The 26,193-nt window shown below is 46.5% G+C and overlaps 2 protein-coding genes across 3 annotated transcripts in view; one reads left to right on the top strand and one right to left on the bottom strand.

The window, feature by feature from the left end:
* The window catches only part of LOC142814398 (uncharacterized), a 181,254-nt gene that overhangs the window by 86,532 nt on the left and 68,529 nt on the right, over positions 1–26,193 (top strand). The gene's annotated exons all lie outside the window — the stretch shown is intronic.
* Positions 1–26,193, bottom strand: part of LOC142814565 (uncharacterized) — a 416,641-nt gene that overhangs the window by 81,502 nt on the left and 308,946 nt on the right. For both annotated transcript variants that reach the window (XM_075893452.1, XM_075893453.1), the window contains one exon: positions 12,138–12,233. The gene's annotated coding sequence lies outside the window, so the exon portion shown is untranslated. The remainder of the gene's footprint in view (positions 1–12,137; positions 12,234–26,193) is intronic.

A 26,193-nucleotide genomic window follows, 5' to 3' on the forward strand; every position in this document is an offset into this window, starting at 1 on the left:
AGGGGCCTCGAACTCATATCAATTATCAGGCCAGATTCTTGAAGTTTAGTCCGACAACGGCTGAACTAGTCAAAGAAGTCGGAGCTTGTTGGGGGGGGGGGGGGGGTAAAAACGTCGGCTTTCATTTGACATTGACATTTTCAGAAATGTGTTTCGCATAGCTAAGATAGGCTCATATCTGCCCGGGATTCTATCTATCTATCTATCTATCTATCTATCTATCTATCTATCTATCTATCTATCTATCTATCTATCTATCTATCTATCTATCTATCTATCTATCAATCTATCAATCTATCAATCTATCAATCTATCTATCTATCTATCTATCTATCTATCTATCTATCTATCTATCTATCTATCTGTCTATCTGTCTGTCTGTCTGTCTGTCTGTCTGTCTGTCTGTCTGTCTGTCTGGTCGCTTACGTTTGGGTGCTCTCCTGGTCAAGCCCTTAACTTGGTGTGAACCAAACTTAGCAAGGGAGGAGGGTAAGATGGTTTGACGAAAATGACGCGGTGGTCAAGACATGAAAAATTTCCCCATCCGGTTACGTACGTCGGCAAACACTTCTCACCAGGCAGTGGCACTTACACACGGGTGCGTACGTGCCGATGGTATGTGGGTATGTGCCACAGGTGATTGACACCTAATATCTACCCAGAAACGACGAGAACACACATGGGCAATTTTAACGCACGAGCGTTAAGAAATACCCGACGTCGGTAGCATCGACCTGACGAATGAAAAGAATAAATGTCAGGGTTCCAGTTGGAATCGAAGTGAATCATTCTGCGTGGAAAGGAAGCATTTTACCACATATAGCTACGCCAGGTCTCGGAACTATTTTTCAAGCCTACCCAATTTTTTAAACGTTACATATGCACTTCTTTCATACATCTGTCAGGTCGGGTTAATTTGAATTGTGGTTAGTTACCATGCGCTGAAGTTGATTTATGTAGCAGTGTCCAGGGCCAGCATCTTCGAGAGCCTCAGCACTTTACATCAGCTTCTGGTGTTGCTAATACGCATGTTCCAGTTAGCATCGTTGCGCAAGTGCAAACAACCGGTTATATAAACATCTGCAGCTCTTCAACATATGTCTGTGCGTTCAACATTTGTACGTATATTTAGCGTCATTTTATTACGTGCCGCTCAATAAAAAAATTGCAACACGGTCACCTTCCCTCCGCATGCTTCGCATAACGTTGATTCCCAGGTACGTTGGATCTCCCGAAGGGAGCGTGTTTTTTTTTTTTTCGAAGGTGTGACACAATGCGGTGATAAAACGCCTGTGCCCGGTTCTTAGACGTTGTCTTGTTATAACTTGACCTGCGCGAGAAATCGCAATAAGAGGAAGAGTTCTAAATATACATTGATTCTCAGCACCATAGGTTATGCGGAACGTTCAACTTGACTTGCGTTCTTTCAGCTAACAAATGTTCGTACTTCGCTCATACTTGTATTCCGTCAGTGGATCTTACCGAGAAGTAAAGTGCCAACTTTTCGTTCTGGCTGGTTTATTGGAATATTTTAGTTCGCTGAACATTATCGTGCGTTGTGCACACTCTGCTGCACACTGTGTAGGTATACCAGTTTGCATAAACATCTGATGTAACATTTTACCAGTAGGAAAACCTTACCATATTCATTAAATGAACATTCTCTTATCTGGCACGCAGGTATCACCATAAACAGACTAAATCAGTTGTGATGCACCGTTGTCTTGTGAAAAAACAAACAAACTTTTTTATGTATTGCAAGTGCGTCGAGTATATTCACTTCTACGGTCCGCACTGGGTATTCCGGTAACATGAAAAATCATGCATGCGCTTTTCTTTCGGCGAGGCTTTTGCAGCTTAAGCAGTTAGGAGGTCGCAAAAACAGCCGACTTTTGTGCCGATGTCGTCCACCGACGCCGCCTGTACTGCCACTAGATTATGTCGAAGCTATAGCACACAATAATGATAATAAAAAAAATCGCAAAGGCCGTTATGCATTCGCGTATAGTGACTCGAAAATAAAAGGCCTTTTCTTTCTTTCCTTGTTTCCTTTTTCTTCGCTGTCAATTTTACCTCCGAAAGCTTTCTGCACTTATCGTGATTCTGCACTGCCTTTACGATCGAAGGCATTGCGAGTTTTTTGTCCCTATCTTGTCTATCATTACCCTTTCGCACTTCACATTTGGGGTAGCCAACCAAGCCAGAGCTTGGTTAACTTCCTTGCCTTTCCTAATCGCTCATCTAACTCTTGCTCTCTCTTCGGCATTCACGCGCCTCCGGAGTCGACGTTCGTATATGCATGATACGAAGTTGTGGAATGACGTCATTATGGGACGTCACGTTAGGTGCCGTTACAGTGACACCATGATGACCTGCTAAATTTTAGTGATATGTGACATTATGGTAACGTCATCACATGATTATTCTTTCCATCACTCGGCTTGACGCCGATGGTCACTTTTTTGTTTATGAGGTATCTGAGTTTTTCGCCTTAAAATAAGGAGAGTTTGAGTCGGATTCAATCCTAAGTGCTTTCCGTGGTAGTAAGATTTTCTACAACAGAGCCATTCTAGTGCTTGGAGGAGGAAGTAAGAAAGAGGTGGAAGGATGGGGAGGTTAGCCAGGTTTCAGACCAGTTTCAAACCGGTTGGCTACCCTGAGCAGGAGAAGGCGGTAAGGGCATTGAAAGGTGATAGAAAAGAGATGTTACAACAAAGCAACAGCAAGAGGGCACGACACTCCTTTAAGTTTGTTGCTAAGACCAGTTGCCCTCAAAAATTTAATAACGCTTCAAAAAGTCTTCTGAGTTGAGGATGGACTGGGCCAGTGTCCCATAATCTTCGGTTTCGGCGTATGGCGATCATCCTAGAGCGTCTGTAAGTTCGTGTCTTTCCCAGTGTTTAGAACTTCATCGGCACCTGGCGTGATAGTCCATGAATTGCATAGCTAGTGGGTGGTTTATAGCTTCCCAACCGTCACAAAGGCCTGCCATAATTTACCATAATCAGAGCAGCAGAAACACAGTGCGCAGCTACGTAGGCGCACGTATTGCGCTGCACTTGCGCAGCGGGTATTTCGACACTTCGCCAAATGATGATGAATCATGGTGTAGCGGGCACCTCGCTGCTTTCCGCTTGAAGTAGGTGCCCCGAGAGAGTTCACAACGAACTCCTGGAGGATCACTCCACCTTACTCTGTGACTGTACTGCACGTTGCTTGGGTAGTGGCGCGAATACCGAGTAGCTTTTTGTCTCTTTCAAGCATGCAGAGTTGAGCAATCACTACAGGTATTCTGAATATTCATCACACTTCTTTTAAAAATGTATTCGATGGTTCTGCTGCAAGCTGGGAGTCATGCTGGACAAGCATGATATCGGAGTATTACTTCGCTTAAGGTGAGGGCCTGTTTAACTTTCAGTATAATTGATAACGGAAACAATTAGGTGTAACCTTAAGAGACACGAAGAGAGCAGAGTGGGCCAAGGAACCAGTGGGGCTGCCAAACCTAGCACCAAAGACACACTTAAAGTTAAAAATAAGAAGTGGAGATGGGTCGGGCACTTAGCATGTAGGCAGGACGACCGGTGGCAATTGAGTGTAACTGACTGGTTTCAAAGAGAAGGCAAATGCGTGAAAGTGATACAGGAAATAGATGCTATGATAAGATTAACAAGCTTGCAGGTACAACGTGGCAGCAGAAATTACAGGACCGGGCTGATTGAAGGAACATGGAAGACGCCGTTGCCCGGCAGGGGTGTAGTTATGCTGCTTCTGATGATGGTGCTTCATAAAAATTAATTTACTAGGTTAATTGAAAGATGGCGAGCGGGTGGGATCAATGTGCCAACTGGCGGAACAGATTTCAACCAAACGCTTTTTGTTCTATTTGTACTCTCAGATCTGCATAGGCAGCGTGCGATACGTAAGGTAAATCTAAGGAAAACAAGAATGGAAACCTGAATGAATTTATAATATTGCATGACACAAAGATAGCAAAAAAAAAAGAAGGACGCCAGCTAGGAGCAGATACATTAGGAAGGAACAGAAAAGGGCACACGTATATCGACGTCTGTGTGCCACTGCCAGACATTTAAATCAAGCATTAGATCGCCTCCAGAATTTTTTAGAAGTTAAGATTCTCATGGTCTATAGGGGCAGTTCCTCGTACCTGCGGCGTACCCAGTATCATACAATTGATGGTGTTGTGTTTATTGTCCTTGGAAATATTATCACTAGATTGCGTTAGGGGATTTCATATAGTTAACGATTTCTTATAGTTGACAGACAGGCAGACAGGCAGACAGACAGACAGACAGACAGACAGACAGACAGACAGACAGACAGACAGACAGACAGACAGACAGACAGACAGACAGACAGACAGACAGACAGACAGACAGACAGACAGACAGACAGATGGACGGACGGACGGGCGGGTGGACGGACAGACGGACAGTCTCTTCGGCCCACTCATCATCCTTCACTCCGTGGATATGCTTTTTTGCTTTTTTGTACTTTTCTTCGATGGTTTCATGCACTTGTTTTCGCGGGTGAACCAACCGAGAAAAGAAGAGACTCTGTCTGAATATAAAGTCATAACGGGTGGCTCCTCGTGCAACACCTCCGCGTGTTGTAGCTTCAATCAATGATGCGACAGGGATGGCGTTTCACCGTTATGTTCCTTTTCTTGAGTGTCCCTAAGAATGCGCACCGGAAGGGTCGGCTGCTAGCGCAGCAAAATGCAGGTGACGAGTTCCGGCAGGTCCCTAAACATTGTGAGAGAGCGAGAGCGAGTTTCAAACCAAGCCCAAAGTATAAGAGACAGAAAGAGAGAAATGATCTGCGAGTGATACAGGAAGCACAGAAAAAAAAAGGCGATGGAAAAGTGTAGATGGCCCAAGGTGGGGAAAAAAAAAATTGGAGCGAGAATGAGCATACGACACGCTAAAGGGAGTCACAGGTCTCTTTTCAAAAAAAAAAAAAAAAATCAGAGACAAGAAACGTAAATCTACGAGATTGAAGGAGAGGTGAGGAGAATGAGGGTAAAGGGGTAGGGCGTAACGAAACAGAAGGGCTCAGCATGGTCATTGCCGGTGCCAAAAAGGGACCAGGCGCCTTGCTCGGTATCGATCGTGTGGCACCCAGGGGCTTGCGTCCCTTCGGGGCAAGCAGTGCACAATCAGACGTCATCTACAGAGGCGGACTCGCATTTTTCTTTGCATTTCGATATATGTTCACAACATATAAACAATCTGCCTAGTGAAGTTCAAACATCCTCTTCTTTCCGTTCCTTCTGCTCTCTCCCATTCCTTCTACTCTCTCCCCTTCCCCTCCCCCCTTCAAAAGAGGAACACAAAGGTATCGTACGATGCTGAAGCAAGGACAAACACAAATTAGATGGACGAACACGAGTTGAAGTTACTTAATTATGTCGGCCTCAATTACATGAGAACTCAGGCCATTATAATAAGGTAAATCTTGTGTCCTTTTTGTCCTTTCCCTTTAATCCTCAGTCTGGGTCGTGCTACCCACAGCGAACGAAAATATGTTTAACTGCCAACATGCCGAGCTGGTCGTTCTGAATCAATACAATGGATAACGAACTCAAGGCCGGGATTGCCCATCGGTTTGGGTAAGGCTGTGCTGTGCTTCAGTCAGAAGCAATTTACAAAATAGTGAGCGGCATAAAAGAACTCGGAACCATAGCCGTTTGCTATCTCATCTGATCAAGACGTCTGCTTTCTCAACGGCAATTAGTTATAATAATGAATGAACGTTGATGAATGCAGCCCGTCCTAATGAGCGCTAAAACAGCGGCTCAACATCGTCTGCAATTCTCCACGAATGTGAACACTTCAAATATTTGATGATTAAAAAACTGCACTACAGTTAATGCGAAATACAAAGTTAAGGAAGAGGCACAAAAGATAGCGTCCACTTCGTGTTGTGTCTCTTCCCTAACTTTCTATTTCACAGTAACTGTAGCGCAGTTTTGTAATCATGAAAAACCAATGAGCCCAGTACTTGCACAAATATGAGCGCTAACGCTATTTTAATTATATATATTAGAGGTACACGTTTCTGCGCATGACGAACGTTGCTCTAAATCGGAAAATAAACCAGCACGACAGCTATCAGCAGCCACTTTAACCACGGACAGAAACACCGATGAACCGAGAGATCACCGTCTAAAATTTTGATTGATATGTGGGGTTTAACGTCTCAAACCCACCATATTGTCACGATGAGTCACAAGTAATGGGGGATTTATTAAACCACCGGGTAGCAATCTCTAGGACGATGCGTCAGTCGTGGCTGGCTCTCGAGCAGAGAAGAAGCGCGCGATCTTCTTTTTCCTCTTTTCCGACAGCAGCTTTTGCTGTCGACCCACTACGTGCTGGTGGCATTATCCCCCCTTCCGAAAAAAAAACAAGTCCCCAAAAGAGAAAAGTACACAGCGTCACCGCGATGCTACTACATAGGCACGTGAAAAAGAAATTGGAAATTCGGATAAAGTGAAAGTAAAAATTGAAGAGCGTGCCAATATAAGAAACGTCAATGAACGAGAAAGCAAGTTCACACAAATAAACAAAAAACACAAAGAATGCTGTACGGTAAAGGGAAAGTTACGAGCAATGCGCAATAAATGGTTTCATGCGCAACACATTAACGACGTCCGGCCTCAGTCGTGTCCTGCTCCGTGCATGGGGTGTTGAGTCAGGAACCACTTCGTAGTTCACGTCACTGACGCGGCGTAACACTTTATATGGGCGAAAGTACCGGCTCAGTAACTTTTCACTAAGGCCACAGCGGCGGACGGGCGTCCACACCCAAACTTGATCTCCGGGGTTGTAAAACACTTCTCTGTGGCGGGTGTTATAGCGTCGTGCGTCTGCCTGCTGTTGCTGGCCGATGTGCAGTCGCGCGAGTTGCCGGGCTTCCTCAGCACGCTCTGCGAATTCTTTGGCGTCAGTTGCCAACACGTCTTCGTCTTGACACAGTAGCATAGAGTCTAGCATGGTCTGCACTTCGCGGCCGTAGAGAAGCCCAAATGGCGTGAATCGCGTGGTCTCTTGCACGGCGGTATTATACGCGAAGGTCACGTAAGGTAAGATCCGGTCCCATGTTTTGTGCTGTACGTCGATGTACATTGAGATCATGCCTGCGAGGGTCTTATTCAGTCGCTCGGTAAGTCCGTTGGTTTGCGGGTGGTACGCAGTTGTCCTTCTGTGTCTGGTGTTGCTCAGTTTGAAAACTTCATCCGTAAGCTGCGCCGTGAATGCCGTCCCTCTGTCCGTTATTACACTGGAAGGAGGACCGTGTCGTAACACGATGTGGCACATGAAAAATTGTGCTACCTCAGAAGCCGTGGCTCGTGGGATCGCCTGCGTCTCAGCGTAGCGGGTCAAATAGTCGGTCGCGACGATCACCCATTTGTTGCTGTCCGCAGACGGGGGAAATGGCCCGAGAATGTCCATGCCGACTTGGTCGAACGGCGTGCAGGGTGCTTCAATGGGCTGAAGCAAACCGGCTGGTTTAACAGATGGTTGCTTTCGGCGCTGACATTCCTGACAGCTCTTGACGTACTTCTTGATGCTTGCTGAAAGTCCTGGCCAATAGTACCTCTCGCTCACTCTGGCAAGTGTCCTTGAGTAGCCCAGATGACCGTATGTGGGTTCCTCATGGCCAGCGAAGAGGACGTCGTCTCGAATGTCTCGAGGAACCACCAGGAGGTAAGCACGGCTGTTCGAACGAGCGTTCTTTTTGTACAGCACACCGTCTCGCAGGCAGAAAGACGTCAACGAGCGGGATAAATGGCGTGGTATGATAGCGCCCTGGCCCTCTAAATGATCAATGATTGGACGAATCTCTGCGTCATCTCGCTGCCGTTTGCTCAAGTCTGATGCGCTAACGGCGCCCAGGAGGCCTTCGTCTTCCTCTGCTTCCTGACTGACAACATGAAGGGGTGCGCGTGACAGTGTGTCAGCGTCTTCATGCTTACGGCCGGACTTGTGGACGATGGTGACATCAAATTCCTGTAGCCGCAAACTCCACCGTGCTAGCCGACCTGAAGGGTCACGCAGGCTTGCCAACCAACAGAGCGCGTGACGGTCCGTCACTATCTTGAAGGGACGACCATAAAGGTACGGGCGAAACTTTGTGACTGCCCACACGACCGCGAGGTACTCTTTCTCCGAAGTGGAATAATTCGCCTCGGCACGGGATAGAGAGCGGCTGGCGTAGGCTATGACTCCTTCAGCGTCCTCTTGACGCTGAACGAGCACAGCACCGAGCCCAATGTTACTAGCGTCGGTATGGACCTCCGTGTCAGCATCATCATCGAAATGAGCGAGAACGGGCGCTGATTGCATGCGCTGTCGCAGCTCATCAAAAGCTGCTTGTTGCTCGTTTTCCCAGCCAAACGGCGTGTCGTCCCTTGTGAGACGAGTCAGAGGTTCTGCTATCTGTGAAAAGCCATGAATGAACCGGCGATAGTAGGCGCACAAATCAAGGAAGCGCCGGACGGCTTTCTTATCGACAGGAGCTGGTAATTCGGCAACAGCGGCAAGCTTGTCCGGATCGGGCCGGATTCCTTCGGCGCTAACTACATGTCCAAGAAATTTTAGTTCTTTATAGCCGAAGTGGCACTTCTGTGGCTTTAGTGTGAGGTCCGCTGATCGGATAGCCTCCAGCACGCTGCGCAGGCGGTGAAGGTGCTGCTGGAACGTGGTAGAGAAGACCACCACATCATCACGGTAGACAAGACAAGTCTTCCACTTGAGCCCTGTGAGGACAGTGTCCATAATTCGCTGGAAAGTTGCCGGCGCTGAACACAAGCCAAAAGGGAGCACTCGAAATTGGTATAGGCCGTCTGGAGTCACGAAGGCTGTTTTCTCACGGTCTCGCTGATCTACCTCGACTTGCCAATACCCGCTTTTGAGATGGAGAGAAGTGAAATAATGGGCACGATGAAGAGAGATTACGAGAGACGCCGTAGTGAAGGGCTCTGGTTATTTCGACCACCTAGGGTTCTTTAACGTGCACCCAAATCTGAGCACACGGGCCTACAACATTTCCGCCTCCATCAGAATTGCAGCCACCGCAGCCGGGATTCGATACCGCGTCCTGCGGGTCAGCAGCCGAGTGCGTTAGCCACTAGACCACCGCGGCGGGGCAATGTCGTAACTTTAATTTGTGATGTAATCTGCGAAGAAAAACCAATGTAACTTACGTTGAGCATGCACATGTAAGAACTACGAACAGTGCCAGCAGTCAACTTTCAAGGCGAGTTCCGGAGCCGTCTGCTAAACACGCCATCTTGTTTTAAAATAAATTATTCTGCGTCGTTTCTTGCCCAAGACGCTGTGTGTGAAGCTGTTTTTTTTATGGTTCAAGAGAATGGAAATGAGACTCGGGATGGCGGACCACTGGCTCCCTAAGTTCCCAGTTTAACCGTATGCTGTTAATATCAAACGCATTGAACATACCATAGTGTTACGACATTCTGGCGTTAGTTTATATCCAGTATAGTGCAGGAATGTTGGGTACCTTAATATGGAAATGGCGAGGACGCAGAGTTTCTTAAGTTTGCTCATTCTTAAGGCGAAAGCCTGAGTTGCTTCGGTAAATGCGAAAATTGACTGTCGGCGCCAACACGAGTGATGAAAAAAAAATCACGAAATGACGTCATATAATGACGTCCTAGGTAACCAAAACTTGTGAAGTCATCATGACGTCAATGTGACGTCATATACCCTGACATTACATTATGACGTCATCGCATGAAACAGTCGTTTGGTCAAAAATGCGATCACGGAGGCAGTGGGAAAACCAGGTGAGATGCAGAACACTTGCTACGCCTCCGACCTTGGAGGCAGTATGAAAATGGTTGAGATGCAGAAAGTTTTCGGAGGGGGGCGGGGGTGATTCCGTATATAAACTGAGAAGGAAAAGGTAGATAGCTTTCACCTGCGAGTCATCCTGGGCTAACGCATGAGAGACCAAGGGCGCTTAATTTTTCAGGCACGTCTTCTAGTGTTCCGCAAACTAATGGCGTTAAGGAAAATACCGCTACGGCCTGCTGTTTTTTTTTTACGACGTAGCGACATAACCCGCAGGTAGTGGGATCGAATCCCGGCTGCGGCGGCTGCATCTCCGATGGAGGCGGAAATGTTGTAGGCCCGTGTGCTCAGATTTGGGTGCACGTTTAAGAACCACAGGTGGTCGAAATTTCCGGAGCCCTCCACTACGGCGTCTCTCATAATCATATGGTGGTTTTGGGACGTTAAACCCCACATATCAACGTCGCGACATAGAAAACTCCAGCCACATGAGAGAACGGCGCGTGCAGACGAGGCTGCAGCAGGGTCTCATCAGGTAGGCAATGATACGCTATTTACTGAACTCGAAAACCAGATGTAAATACAGGGGCACTGCCAACGGGAGATGAATGGCGAGACGAGGAGGACTCGACGATTGAGTTGCCGATGTTTACTACGCGGCCATTCGTATGGATGTGGTCGTAACGCGATCTGCACCTTGTTGGCGGAGAGTAGTAGAACAAATCTGGATGAATGCGACTTTTGCAGATGTGCGAACATAACGAGCGCTGCATCAGCCCCGACGCGGGAGGGGGTACCCGGATATGGAAGTAAATATATAAACAAGAATAGGTAAGCCCGAGTTTACTACGAAACGCTACGAATGCAAGTACACTAGGTCACGAGATGTCCAAAGAAAACGATATTGAAAGTCTCTGCGCACCTTCTCCTTTTTTACTTTTTTGCTCTCGGAAGTAGAAGCGAATCCAATCTAGGATCTCTCCTTTGGTTTCAGGAGGTGCTAGATTTCTGAAGCTCAAAAATTTGTTTTTTTTACTTCGTTCTTGTTTAACTTGGGAAAGCATTGAATATGTTGCATCAAATGCGGATCATGGTTCACCTGGTCATACCTTAGAGCGGTGGGAGGGTGGCGAATGATTTTATTATCGGGTTAGCTCAGGCATACAAGGTTAACATTTCATTTGTGCAACAGTGCACCCGTGTATGAAGAACACACGGTGGTATAAACACGTTAGCAAGAAAAAAACCAGCAGCTCCAATTGCCGATGCATCACAGTACATATATATGAGCGCTTGCACTAGAACAGATGTTGTGGGTAAAATATATAGCTTGTGTTGACGATGCAGCAGACGACGCAACGCGTAAATTATTATGTAGAATGGGACATCGACTTGGTAGTTGCAGTCACGTACAGCCGGGATGTTCTACAACTCAAGCATACAGGATGAACACATTCTCCTAGTCGATCATAATGGTTATTTTCTCTGTGGTATGTTATTAAAGAAAATCTGTGGAGTCCCTTAACTAATGCTAACAATAATTGTCTGACATCCATTAAACTGTAGTCAGTGGCATTGTTTTCAGTGCGCTTAGTCGACAACACCACTTGTTTTGCATGCTATTACAGACGTCAGCACAAATACAAGAAGTCTTGGCACCCTAATATAAAGACACGTATGCAAGGTCGCAGATGGATGTATCTCAAAGTATGATTTTTTGTAAATGTATCCTGAAGATTTCGTAATAGCGAAGTGAGCACGCAGCTCATCCCGTTTCTGTTGACGTCAACTACGGGGAATATTTCGACTCACAAGACCTTTGAGGTGTGAGACGCCGCTGCAATCTTGGCTGCGTCTGGCAAAGATGTAATGGTTTTTCGTTATGTCAACCTTAAGCGTGTGAACAAAAAACAACAACACACAAGGCAGATGTTGTGCGCTGGAGACTTTATTCGCATGCAAACGGTAGTAGCCATATTATATTTACATGAAAATTGATATAACCAAACTGAAATGCTAGAACAAGCAGGGAGTAGTGATATACATGCTTTTGGACTCGTATGGTTCGAAGAGACAGCTACAGCAGCTGTTCTCCGAAGTGCGTCATGAATGGAAAAAAGAAAAACACCAGTATTATGTTCCCTGTGTTTTTTATCTCATGACCCGACACCCCCTCCCCCCCCCCCCCCCCCGCACCTCTACGCCTCAAAAACATCGATGGTTCAATGTAAAGCAATTGAGTTTCATTAATGTTATTGACTCCATCTCTGCCTGAAAAGGAGCAAGTGTCCTCACCTGCTTCCGTTCTCAGTTAGGTGCCGTGTCGCAGTCCAACCAGGGACCAGCCCTAGTGTCTCATCGGCACACTGTCACTCGGGGACTTCGTCAAGCCTGCGAAAAAGCGCAAACGGCACCTCAATTAATCAGCGCTATTCTGAGATTTATTGCACTGAACTGTTAATCCGCACTCACGATGACATTCGACGCAGATGAAATAAACTGTCGCCTAAACGAGAACACGAAAAAGAGGAGATGCTCTCACAGGCGGTGGGTCGGGCAGTTTGGCCGGATAACGTCTGACCTGCATTGCTACATGACACAGGGACAAAGGAGATCAAGATTGCTTTTGTGTAGATTGAAAAAAGGAGCCCAAATTGATGATAAAAGTAACCAAACTAATCCTGCCATTTCATATTGCCGAATTTTAGCGACATAACACAAATTGTGTTATGACAGCAGAGTTTATTACTAAACAGTTTACAATATTTTGGGTAAGTAAGTATAACTCCTGCCTCCCCCCTCCCCCCCCCCCAAAAAAAAAAACCGCCAGGCCTGTTCGGAACACGCAGCACTCTCACTGCGAAAACAGGAAGAGTGACCTTTCTGAGCCTTTTTTTTTTTTACACTGCTTAGGTTGCTGCTGCAAGTTATTGCAGTGACTGTAGGCGGCGTGACGGTAGGTCAAAATGGCGGACGACACGGTGCTAAGGTACGCGTCTCGGGCAGCAAAACTCGTCAAGCCTTCTAGTTTCGCGGCAGACCACACTTTCTCTCGCTAAAGAGACACGTAGATGTTTGAATGAAAATGAATCAGTGCTTATGAATACCGCGAGACTGAGCTGCGTCGCAGACTTATCACCGTGTGCCAGGTTGAAAGGAAAGCCGCGTGGCACCGCCTGCGTCGCTGAAATGACCGATAAATCATTGTGTAGTAGGAAGACATTTACTATGCCATCCTTCGTCATTCTTCAGACAAGCGTGGTACACGCTGCAGACGCAAGGAGCTTTGTGATTTTTTTTTAGTGTGTGGCTGACGACGACGACGAATAATTATGCCAGAAGCTTTTCTAATCCCCGTAATTCTCCCCCCTCCCCCAGTCGGTTACGACACAGTTAATAGCAGAACAAGATCAGGCTTTTGTAAAGCGTTGGAACAATGGACGATCCACTAGTGGTGTGATTCGCATTATGTGACATCTGGTGGTTCCCTTGCTGTTCTAAAACGCTTTATTACTCATAATAACGCAGTTCTTTTCCCGACATGAAGCCTGCCTAAGACCGATGCGCAAAGGAGCTCCAAGCACCGCCGTGACTAAGTGGTGCAGTATTGGACTAGTACGCAGCGGGACCGGTTTCTAATCTCATGCATTGGGTCCTAATGTGTTTTTTATTTTCTGAGTGTTTTCTTATTTCGTGTGATAGTGGTTAGGACACCGGCGCCAGCGGACAACTATGGCGCGCATGCAACCCGTGTTGCGATCTCATAACAGCTTTCGCTGTAAAAAGAAAAAAAAAGGAAGAAAATTGCTAAATTGCCTGCCCTTTCTTTCTCCTCTCAAGAGCAAACAGGATTATAGTACATTGCTCAAGTTCTCCGCCTGCCTGCCGCTCCCAAGATCACCTCTCGAGGGTACCCTCCTCTCCCTCCACTTCTCAATCAGTAAAGAGATCCTCGGGCTGCGCCCACGGTATAAGATACCAAATTGTTTGTATCCTACACCATGGCAGCGCCTGAACTGTGGTGAGGCTGCAGTGACACGCGTTGATAGAAAAAAAAAACACAGATGAAGCAAAAGAAGCTGACGGGAGGAAGTGAACGAGGGAGCAAGAAGTAAAGAAGGTGCGCGCCAGTTTAAGGAAGAAAATAGAAAAAAAAGGGAGCAAAAAAGACAAAGAAGGCACGAAGAGCGATGAAATGCAAGTGCAGGAAGACGCAATCTCGTTGAGAAAACACGGCGACGCGTAAACTCCATTGAAATGCCTGCTACTCGTTTCGGCAGCGCGAAGTAAAGTCGAGAGCTCCAGTTGAGAGTGATAGCACCCCAGACTTTCTCGAGTAGCTTCCAAACGCGGCTTGCTCGTTCCTTGTAGGCTCTTCAGAGCATCCATCTTAAGGCATTCAAGCTTCGCACAGTCTTGTTTGACGCAGCACTGAGAGGTGGGCACTTGCTAGCAAGGCACATGTTAAATCAGGAAGGCTCAAGTGATGCAGTGAGTGAGTTAGCCTTTATTGCGTTTCAACGTAAAGCCAGCGCGGTGAGTGGCCGGTTCTCAAGAGGTGCTGCTTAGTGTGAGAGACGTAAGGGTTTCAAGAAATGTGTCCATATAAACGAGGACTTTCCCACTGCTGAATCTTGGGGGATTTAGTTAAGACTCGCTTTCGTGAGACACGCAGTGTGTCGGCAGTGGACGGCAGGCGCCCATCTGTTGTCAGTGGGAATTTTGTTTCCTCGTATAATTATTTCCGCAGGTCTCATAGCCATTCATCTGTTAAATGCAGTTCTCAAGCTTGAAATAGCGTGAAGTATGAGAATGTAGGAAGGACACACAAAATACTGACGGCTCTGGTAGTGCTCTAATGGTGGCTGCATAGTTACTCAATTAAACAACGCCCTGAGGTCGGCAAATGTGATGTGCCGGCGACAACGACAACCATATGACCCGCGAAATTATTGAAGAGCATAGAATCTCTATACTATAGGGTATATGAGTGCGTATTCGACAACAATATTGTGTACAGCTAATACGCTCAGCGGCCCGTATCACTATATTATGCAGAGTTGCCCAATTATTAATTAGCATTCCTTGGTTTTGCAGTCAAGCTAATATGGCCTGGTTTTGACGGGTGGCGCGCGAGAAAATACGCGTCAAACAGCTAAATATTTTCGGCGCATGTCAGACATAACACATCGCCTTCTCGTCAATGGTTACGTTCACTCTTGTGTGAGGGGAACCTGCTCACAATGGAATGTTGCGTATTGGTCCTGTACGCTACAAAAATCTTGCTTTGTAACTCATGTCAACATTCCCGCATGCTTTTGCAGAAGAATACAGCCTCTACTAACATTACGGCTTGCTTTTGAAAGTTAATTATGGTATAATACCATATACCAATACCAATAATAGTATAGATGGAGCACAAAAAGCATGAAAGTACGCCCCGCCGCGGTGGTCTGGTGCCTAAGGTACTCGGCTGCTGACCCGCAGGTCGCGGGATGGAATCCCGGCTGTGGCGGCTGCATTTCCGATGGAGGCGGAAATGTTGTAGGCCCGTAAACTCAGATTTGGGTGCACGTTAAAGAACCCCAGATGGTCGAATATTCCGGATTCCTCCACTACGGCGTCTCTCATAATCATATGGTGGTTCTGGGACGTTAAACCCCACTTATCAATCAAGGCAAGAAAGTATGTATGGGTATAGTAGTTTTAACATGTATTAAGTATTATCAGCAATCATTAAAAATTGATACCATAATGTGATGAATAAATTTATACTTTAGAGCTGAAGCGTCTGCTGCGGGAAACGAGCTTAGTGTACAACACAAAGGGGAAAACATTGGCTGCGTATCGGCGCGCTTTGCTGCAAATGTAGTCGACAGACTCTGGTCTTCTACTGGGCGTACTACATGAGTCCTGTTCCCATCCGTGGCCACCCGTGGTGCTGTTATCATATCATTTCTGGGCTCCCATGATAAATGCAGTGAAGGTTTGTTTGAACACATTTCATTTTACCGCATTATCACTGCTGGTATGCCATGTGTGCGTACCTCCACGAAATGCCTGCAATGTTTTGGTGACGTGTGCTAAGTATCATGGTAGTTTGCGAAGAAAAACCATTTGTGAGACATTAATGTATTTTATAGCGGGGAAGGGCCAATGGCTGTGCTCATGTACCGCTGTAGTACCGAAGTAGACGTCTGCCGAAGTAGGCAACATCATATCGTCGGCAGAGGGCTTTTTCGTGCATAGCACCGCATTTTCCGTGCAGCGTAAGAAACACTCGGGTCTTCTTGAGTTTTAGGTATCTATGTATCTATGTATTTTCTAGCAAAGGAATGAACGACCTAATACTTGCGTGTTGATTTTGCGCCTCAGATATGTGCACAATATTAGATTTTTCATTGACGATGTTCACAAATATGAACACAGCCACCAGTTGAACATGCCGGATGGATTCATCGTCACTTGTGTGACATACATAGATACATACATACATAAGCACGTACGTACGTACGTACATACATACATACATACATACATACATACATGCATACATACATACATACATACATCATACATACATCATACATACATACATACATACATACATACATACATACATACATACATACATACATACATACATACATACATACATACATACATACATACATACATACAGACAGACAGACAGACAGACAGACAGATCCAAATTTTGACGTTCAAGTATCCCAAGAAAAACGATAGTCCAAGTCTTTTTCGAAATACCTTTGAAGAATCCTAAGAAAGGCTATCGTGTTTCATGGGTTTCTTTAAAAAGAGCTTAAATCGCTGAATCGCGTGATACCACCTCAAGGGGTCCATCTTTGCATTTCTTTTCTTGGCGACCCGCTCTCAACGTGGTGGTGCGATGTCCGCTTTGTGTCGTTTTAGGGTACGAATTTTTCAAATCTTATTCTCGTTTTTTTTGCTTTCTTTAAAGCTCTAACGGACTTACCCGTCGAGCTTTCGGGTCGTGGCTGAGTTGAAAGCCGAGAAGAAAACGTAGTTACTATGAAGACATGGCACAAATGGCTCGAAAAAGAACTGCGAACTTTTGTTCTTCGCGAATAAGGGTATACCACGTAGCTTCGGTGATTGGCGAGAGGTGGTGGTCGTCTTCAGAAAGGAAAAAAAAAAGTATTGTGCTCCTCTCTCTCTTTTCGGTTCCCTCGTTATCCCGATCCTTCTTCAGTATGCCTTCACTTTACAATCAACTTTCCCTTTTCTCCTTACAAGTTGAGAAACGTACGTAGTTTGCTTGGCAACGAGAAAAACGGGCTTCTCTGAATGCCCCCCCCCCCCCCCGCTTACTATCAGGCCCAATAAACAAAAGGTGGCTGACACTATAACGATGGGAAAACGATATCTATGTACTGAATTCGACACGCTCCGTTGAGAAACGGTGAAAAGGGAGCGAAGGAGAAATAGAAAGGAAAGAGGAAAGAAACGGCACAAGGGAGTCCCCAAAAAGCACCCGCCAGCACCGCCGGTGTGCTTGTAAGTGCAAAATGGACGCCGAAAGTGCACTTCTCACGGGATCATGGGCGAACGGCTTCAGAACGCATTGAACGAATACGAGACTCGTGGGAGGGCAATGCAGGGAAGCGCCCCCCATTGTCCCCTCGGCTCTGGAGAGCGTTTGACAGCGTTCGGAATTGCAAAACAGATTCTGCCATTGTGTATGCCTGAAATTGGAGGGGGTCGATAGAAGAGAACAAGCTCATGCTTTTCAGTGGGAAGGCGGCATAAGGAGCTGTGCGTGGTATTTTTGTGATAATTCAGGAAGTCTTGGTGAACGAAGTTACTGGCGTACAGAATTGTCGCAGTCAGACTTTTGAAGACGCAACGAGAAGCATCGTTCGATAGTCTTGCCAACTTCGCACAAATGAAGGTTGTCGTTAGTAACCAACGTGTAGCGGGGGTTTCTTAAAGCCGCATACTTTATTGATAGCGACCGATTGTTCTTGGCCACATGCCACGCTGACAAGTGTTCCTGTCGATTGTGCTTGCGAAAGGGGTGCAATGTAAGATTCTTTGCTCAAGAGACCATTTCAGATGTGCTTTGAACTGAAGTCACTAACCAACCAGTCCCCTTGCGCGCTATGTCGCTAAAACTCGAATAATGCTGCCACTGTGCGGAAAACACAACAAGGTGCGACTCTACAAACACTTCTTCATTGTTGCGTCATTGCCAGAGTGATTTATTTCGTGAATGATACACGAATGCGTGTACATGCCTCGAAGATCGCATTGCTTAAATCGGGCATGCAGTGCACAAGCTTCGTCGAAGGGCCACCCGAAACACCTCACGTAGTCGTACTCAACCCACCAACACAGGTGGGAACGGTGCTCACTTTCAGTGTCTGAACTTGCAACTTAGATAAATGCGTCCGCCGCGGTGGCACACTCATTACTGGTGCTGGGCTGCTGACCCGAACGTATCGGGTTTGATCATCGCCGCTGGGATCGCATTTCGCCGGAGGCGATAGGCTAGAGACGCACGTAGCGTGCGATGCACATGCAGTTTATAAACACCAGATGGTGGAAATTTCCGGAGCGTTTTACAACGACGAGCGTCATAATCATATTATGGGTTTGGTACGCAAAGTCCGGCAAAGGATTAGTTCAGGGAGACGAGTCTTCGTTAAGATGTTTCGGGGATCCAGATTGTTAAATTTGTTTGCTATACTTTCAATAAAACAAAAGCACCTTTCCATGTAATGCTTATCCTTACGTGCGCACGTTAAAAACGAACCAATCTCCAATAAAATGGTATCTGTGCCCCGCGCATCAAAGATAGTATCGCTTACCCAGAGGCCTCTTAAGAAAGAGACTTTCTTATTGTCGCATGCGTTCTATTGTTACCCTATTCATTGATGCTACTCAACTAGAAAATCGCAGACTGTGACAGCGTTTAGCTTTTTAATGGTTGGGTTGCACAACATCATCGTAGCGTAGATGTTAGTGCTTATTCTCCAATGAAATTAAGAAATGTAAAAATGATAACATTGGTTGACGCATCAGATCGCAAAACGCAAATAGAGAAGCGAGAAAGAAAAGCGAAGCCATGCTTCTTTTTGAATTTAGCGAGGGACATGTAAAAACGTGGTTCAAAGCAGGTGTTTTGTAAATGTGTACTTCTCAATTATACTACTAATTGCAATGTCAAAATGACGCACGCACGTAACGATGGTAAAAAATCACGCCTTTTGTTCCTGGCTCAATAAGCGGTTTATCAGCAGATGTCGAAGAAAAAGAAGCCACCAGGAACGATAAATACAACTAAAATAAGACATGCCTCCAATGACTGTCTCCAATGGCTCCAAGACATGCCTACAATGACATAGGCACGGCAACACAATTTTGCCTCCTCACCTATCGCACTTGAAGTAAAAACGATGTGGGCCCGTGTGCTCATATTTGGGTCCACGTTAAAGTAGTACCCCAGATGGTCGAAACTTTCGGAGCCCTCCACTACGGCGTCTCTCATAAACATATGGCGATTTTGGGACGCTAAACCCAACATATCAATCAATCAATCAATCAATCAATCAATCAATCAATCAATCAATCAATCAATCGCACTTGTCTCCTCCTCTTATCGCGTTCCGCAGGCGTTGTCAGAGCCAGCAAGCGCGCTCCTGGACGTCCGAATTGATTCAAGCATCGACGCGGCGTCATCTATCCGATCGGCTTAGGACAGTTTTTCGAGCCAAGTGGGCTGAGGACAAGCTGAAATATAAACAGGTCGTGGCTTAAAACCCATCTTTCATCGTTCTTCACTGGCGAGAAAAACATTTAATAAATGAAGCTTGTGAGTGAAGGTGGGAGGGTTCCTTATTCCAGGAACCCTCTGGCTTGGACAGCCCGCCGGGAAAAAAAGAACAAAAAATTCTTATGAAATACCAACAGTATACAGCAAAAAGTGGTATATTATTTTCTTATCCCTCCTCTCCCTTCTTTCGCTCTAGTACCCTCGCACGCCCACTCTATACCTTTGATTCTCTATGTTAGCTTAGCAGAAAATGCGTTGCACTGCTTTCTTTAGAGGACTCGGGTTCGATTTGCTGCCGCGACGGCCGTATTTTGATGGGGGTGATTTGCATGAGTGCCCGCTTACATATATGTGCAGGTGCACGTCGAAGAGCCCCAGGTGGTTGAAATTATTGCAGAGTCCCCAAAATTGACGTGCTTCAATCATATCGTGGTCTTGGCACGTAGAACTCCACAAGCCATCATCATAATTCAACCTCGGCATGTGAACTGCAACTCTTCTTTTAGGTAAGACAGAATACGGCTGAAATAATAGCGGACCTGGAACAGGAAAAAGAAGCATTCCTACTGTCTACTCAACGAAGGAATTAATGGGTTGCCAATGAAGGACTGTTGGGAGTGATATACATGAAAAAATAGTACTCTTGGATCATGTTTCGTACATTGGCATTGATCATATAATAAAAGCGAAACATGTCTTTGCAAAAGTAATTTCATTTTGAAACATTAAGGAACACTGGTGCCGAATTCGCACCTAGTTATCTGAAACAAGTGATGTAATTTCCTATGCGAACATAAAAATGCTGAAAACTGTACTACAATCTCTCTGTAGAGCGCATAATAATATTTCTCCAAGTGCCCTGACACGCATGCCATGGCGCGTCTCTAACTATTTTATCGAGAATCTCTAACGGTAACGGATTCATATTGAGATAAAACTTTATTGAGTACTTCTTCAAGTGTGAATAAAACGAACTGCCATAACTTCTCAGACACGCTTTTTGTTCTTATATTAAGAAAAAAACTTGCACAGCGTCTCAATGGCGTCGCAAATTTCAAATGACAGCTGTAAGTTTTTTTGTGGCTTTTAACCAACTTGTTCTCCGACACCACGGACGTTGTATACCGGCGAGGAATTTTTTTCCTTTCCCCTGTTTCATTTACTTACATGTCATGCTGTAAGTGCAGTGGTGGCCAAAGTATTGCGGGCCACGGGAGCGCGTGTCAACCAATAGGGTCCCTATGTCAACCAGCACAGTGGCGCCTTCTCACGGCTGCCTGGGAAGCTCGAGAGCGCGCACTGCGCATGTGCGCACTTTCTAAATTCTCTGCCTGCTCTCTTCAGCAGAGGGCGCCGGAAGAAGTGCAAGGTGTCACTCGTGCTATCGCCAGGGAAACACCTAGCGGTGACATCGTGACGAAAGGACCTAATTTCTACTGGCAGTGCTCGGTGCGCTTTAGCCCAAGACGCTCCTCAAAACACTTTCACAGAACACCGCAAGAAATTCCAGCGCGCATGTGTTGCACGAATGAAGGCTGTGGAGGAACCTTATAACAAACGTCGATTTTCAAGGAAATGACGCCGCATGCATCTATTCGGCACAGCGCAGTGTCCGGGGCTAAGGAGCAGAATGCGGCGCGCACGAAGAACTGCTAATACAAATTACGTTTTTTGTGCTACGATATCACCGCTAGGTGTTTCCGTGGCGATAGCATGACTGACGCCTTGCAGTTCTTCAGGCCCCCTCCACGGTGGTCTGTCTAGTGGCTAAGGTGCTCGGCTGCTGACCCGCAGGTCGCGGGATCGAATCCCGGCTGCGGCGGCTGCATTTACGATAGAGGCGGAAATGTTGTAGGCCCATGTGCTCAGATTTGGGTGCACGTTGAAGAACCCCAGGTGGTTGAAATTTCCGGAGCCCTCACTACAGCGTCTCTCATAATCATATGGTGGTTTTGAGACGTTAAACCCCACATCATCGTCATCGTCATCCTTACTACGGCCACTGCAGGACAAAGGCATCTCCCATATTACGCCAGTTCACTCGGTCCTGTGCTTGCTGCTGCCAATTTATACTCTCAAACTTCTTAATCTCATCTGCCCACCTAACCTCCTGTCTTCCCCTAACCCGCTTGCCTTCTCTGGGAATCCAGTTAGTTACCCTTAATGACCAGCGATTATCCTGTCCATGCACTACATGCCCGGCCCATGTCCATTTCTTCTTAATTTCAACTATGACATCCTTAACCCCCGTTTGTTCCCTAATCCACTCTGCTCTCTTCTTGTCTCTTAAGGTTACACCTACCATTTTCCTTTCTATTGCTCGCTGCGTCGACCCCCCATGTCAATCATCAAAACTTCTTCTGGCACACGCTGCTGAAAAGAGTGAATGAGCAGGCAGGCCGATAAGAGAGAGCGCGCATGCGCAGAGCGTGCTCTCGAGCTTCGCAGGCAGCCGATAGAAGGCGCCGCGATGATGTTTGACACGCGCTCCCGTGGTCCGAAATTTTTTTACCGCCACTGTATTATGTGTAACTATTCATATAAGTGAAATAGTGTATCTTTATTTTCGACGTGCGGCACCATTCCTACTCTTCTCTGTTCTGTTCTGTTCTGTTTTAACTGTTTTGCTGTGGAGAGGTTGAGGTGCCTATTGCCTCGGCTACTCCATATCACAAAGTTCTGCAGCGAAAAATAACATAATAATACAGAACGGTACCCAAAAATTAACAATACGCAAAAAAAAAAACAAACAAACAAACAAAAAACATAATAGCACACTGAAACCAGTTCAAATATCATGCCAATACACAGTTTTCTTCACGCAGTTCACACAGTCATGAATTACTTACACGCACACCTTACTACTTTAATGTGAGTATATACATGACCACACTTTACATAATACCCATCTCTGGCTGTCAGTCATAGGCGCTTGTCCAGTCCGGTCTCCACTAAAAAGTCTGTCAGGAAGATTATTGCCTTTTTCTGGAGATGCATCTCAGGCCATGGTCCAAGTAGTTTCTTTATTGTGAGGGGCCGTCTGTCCAAACTTGCTAATTTGTTCTTTAATTTTTCTCTTTCATTCGCGTATTTAACGCACTCCAAAAGAATATGGCGAACATTTTCTTCTGCATGACCACAATGGCATTCCGTTGAGTTGGATCGATGTATCTTGTGCAGGAAGCTGTTTGTGTATGCTACTTCCAATCTAAGTCGGTGGATCAATGTCTCTAGGTGTCGTGGGAGGTCTGTCGCTATGGAAAATTTTCTGTGTGGATCAACTTCATAAAGTACCGTTTCCTTTGATTTAGGGTTCTCAAACCACTTCTCCATCAAATAATAATTAGCTCCTTGCCATATAAAATGCCGAATATCCGCCCCAGACATAGGGATTGCGCAATCGCGTCCTTCCTTCAATGCTTTCTTCGCGACACTATCAGCATCTTCATTTCTTCTCGTTTCTGACGGCTAATTGGGTAGTACTCCGGACGTGCACTTCCGTAATTCTAATAAATAGAAAAAACTAAAATTACGAGTGTATCGCATAAGCTGACGATGGGTGGCCATTGACATTCTTTTATTAATAGTGCTTCATAATCTACAGCAGCTATTTCCTTGTATAGCTCCAGACGAATATGATTCAATACCACACTGCAAGCAATTTTCTTTTTTTTTTGTTTTAGCAAAATATGTCTTCATCATCCTTTTAACTGCTCGGTCGTTTATGTAATTAAGGATAGAACGCTTCTGCTTTCGGCTCCGAGCATTGTTATCAAGTTTTTCGCTTTCTACGGGAGACGCTGCTCCCTGCCCCAAGGCGACGGACGCGGAGTCATCCACTGGTCCGCCCAGCCAGAGGTCTGCTATGGCGAGCTCCTCGGTAAATCAGCGCGCCTGGCCCAGAACCAGTGAGACCAACGGTGATAGTCACTGCATCATGGCTGTGGACGTGGAGCCTTCTGCGGCTATGTCCGACCATAGACCACCTTTGGCAAGCTCGTCGCGGAAACGAAGCACCTGTTCGAGCACCAGCGAGGACACGGAACTGTACTCGGCCACTGGCGACGACTCGTCGGATGACGACTTCGAGACCGTGAGAAGCAGGAAGGCCAAAAGAAGAAGTATCAAGTCGTCTTCACCAGCAGGGACATTAACGTCTCAGTCAAAAGGAGAATGCTGGCCGCACACCATCCTCTTCATGCCCGAGGACTCCACCATCAGCCTTCGAGCAGTAAACAGGCAAGCTCTCTCTATGTACTTTGAGGGGGTAGCACCAAACGACATTAAGGATATCCGGGTGAACACGCGGAAGAATATTCTAGCTGTGGACACAATGACTGCCAGCGCCATAGACAAGCTTCGCAGAGTATCAGATTTGGGAGGCATCAAAGTACGACCGGTTATTCCAATGGACGGTGCCTGCACGGCGGGAGTAATCTACGACATTGATTTGGCCATAGCAAACTCGGACCTCCCAACTCTCATAAAACCAGCGAACGAAGGAGTTCTCATCGCGAATGTACTTCGCCTCGGAAACACCCGATGTGTAAAGATAATGTTCAAAGGAGATTCCATTCCGTCGCATGTCAAAGTGGGACACTTCCGACATCCTGTTCGACCATTTGTCCCTAAACCACTCCAGTGCCATAACTGCATGAAAATTGGTCACATCAAGAGTGTATGTACAAACACCACAGTATGCCCCCGATGCGCTGAGCCGCACACTGCAGACGCATGTCGGGCAACAAGTCTGAAGTGCAGAAACTGTGATGGTCCGCATGATGCTGCATCCAAGGAATGCCCTCGGATTAAGAAGGAAATCGCCATTATCAAACAAATGGTTAGGGACAATTCAACCCACAGAGAGGCTGCTGAAAGGGTACGGCGGCGACGTAGTCGCCGACGGAGGCGTGGAGGACAGAGTGTTGCGCATAACCCATTTCCTCCGAGCACGAGTGAAGTAGTAAGCACGAAGCGAAAAGAAGTGGAGAAGCTCACAGCTGCGGATGAGTGGCCTACGCTTCCGCGTACACAGCCTGCAAAGGAGCCTCCTGCGAGGCCTCGCCGCCCTACACCTTCCACCGAGTCTACTTCCGTTGAGGATGTGTCAAGGGTCGATCGACAGATCATCCCGATGTTACGATCCCTCGTCGCTGTCATGGCAGACATACTAAGAAGCCTGGGAACTCCAACCGCTCGAAGCGGGTTACAGGTGTTGGACGCGCTGAGCCCAGTCCTCGCCTCCCTCGCGTAGAGTCATGGCAGGAGATCAACAATCGTTCCGCAAAGACGTCAGAGAAGCATCAGTCATCCAGTGGAACGCAAGAGGACTTAGATCACGGATTTCCGATTTTCGTCAGTACGTGTTTTCTAACCTTTTCCCAATCATCGTAATATGTGAACCGAAATTATCAAACCCGATCAGGCTATCTGGCTACGAATCAATCCCGTCCAAAACCCGAAACGAAAGCAGCAAGGTCATTGTGTATATTCGTCGGGAGCTTACCTACATCATTCAACCTGTGTCGCCTCATGATGAGAACCAATATGTTTGCCTGACTGTGAAGCAGAAAACCCTCACCTTCACATTAATAGGTGTCTACTTATCTCCCTCAGCCCGTTTTGATTGCCAAAGACTGGATGACATTCTTTCGAGCGTCCCGGATCCGTGGATAATTATAGGAGACTTCAACGCCCACCACCCAATCTGGGGAAGTTCAAAAGTCAATACCACGGGCCGGAGGCTGGCTTCATTTGTATCGACTCATGAACTGTCTCTACTTAATGATGGGAGCCCTACATTTCTGCGAGGATCAACGTACAGCAGCTGTTTGGACTTGACGTTCGTGTCACGTCGCTTCGCCACAAGCGTTAAGTGGTTTTTAGACATCGAGACACATGGTAGCGATCACATCCCCAGTTATCTCACCATCGAAGGCTTTGCTAACGACCACCCGCCGAAAACCGTACGGAAGATCGATCTTTCAGCATTCAAAACCAACATTGAACACGCTTGTGAAAAAGGCTTAACCTCTGACATTGAGCAAGCGATCAAACAAGCAGCGCAGAGTGCGATGCGCACGCTGGCATATTCTTCAAGGCCCTCAGAAACGGACATGGAGTTAGAGCGACTCCGTGCGACTCGTCGGCGTGTGGAGCGTAGATATCGACGCACAAAATCCATTCAAGATCTACGGATGGCCAGGCGCATGCAAAAGAAGATCCAGCGTCGTATAGACAAACTGGAGTTTCAACGGTGGGCGAAATTTTGCGCGAGTCTAGACCCTCGCAAACCGCTTTCTCAAATATGGCGAACCGTGCGAGGCCTACGCACATTTCCCCAACAACGTTTTCCGTTTAAAGCCTTGGCCCTTTTCCAAAATAGAAGGGATATCGAGGTAGCGGAAGATTTTTGTAGGAAGATTGCGGGCCCACCAAATTGCACAGAAGCCCTTACTGCTCATTACACGCCACATTCACTTGACCCGCACCTGGACCTGCCTTTTTCAATGGAAGAACTGAATGTGGCTCTTG

This window comes from Rhipicephalus microplus, chromosome 4, assembly GCF_043290135.1.
Source record: "Rhipicephalus microplus isolate Deutch F79 chromosome 4, USDA_Rmic, whole genome shotgun sequence".
Classification (NCBI taxonomy): Eukaryota; Metazoa; Arthropoda; class Arachnida; order Ixodida; family Ixodidae; genus Rhipicephalus; species Rhipicephalus microplus.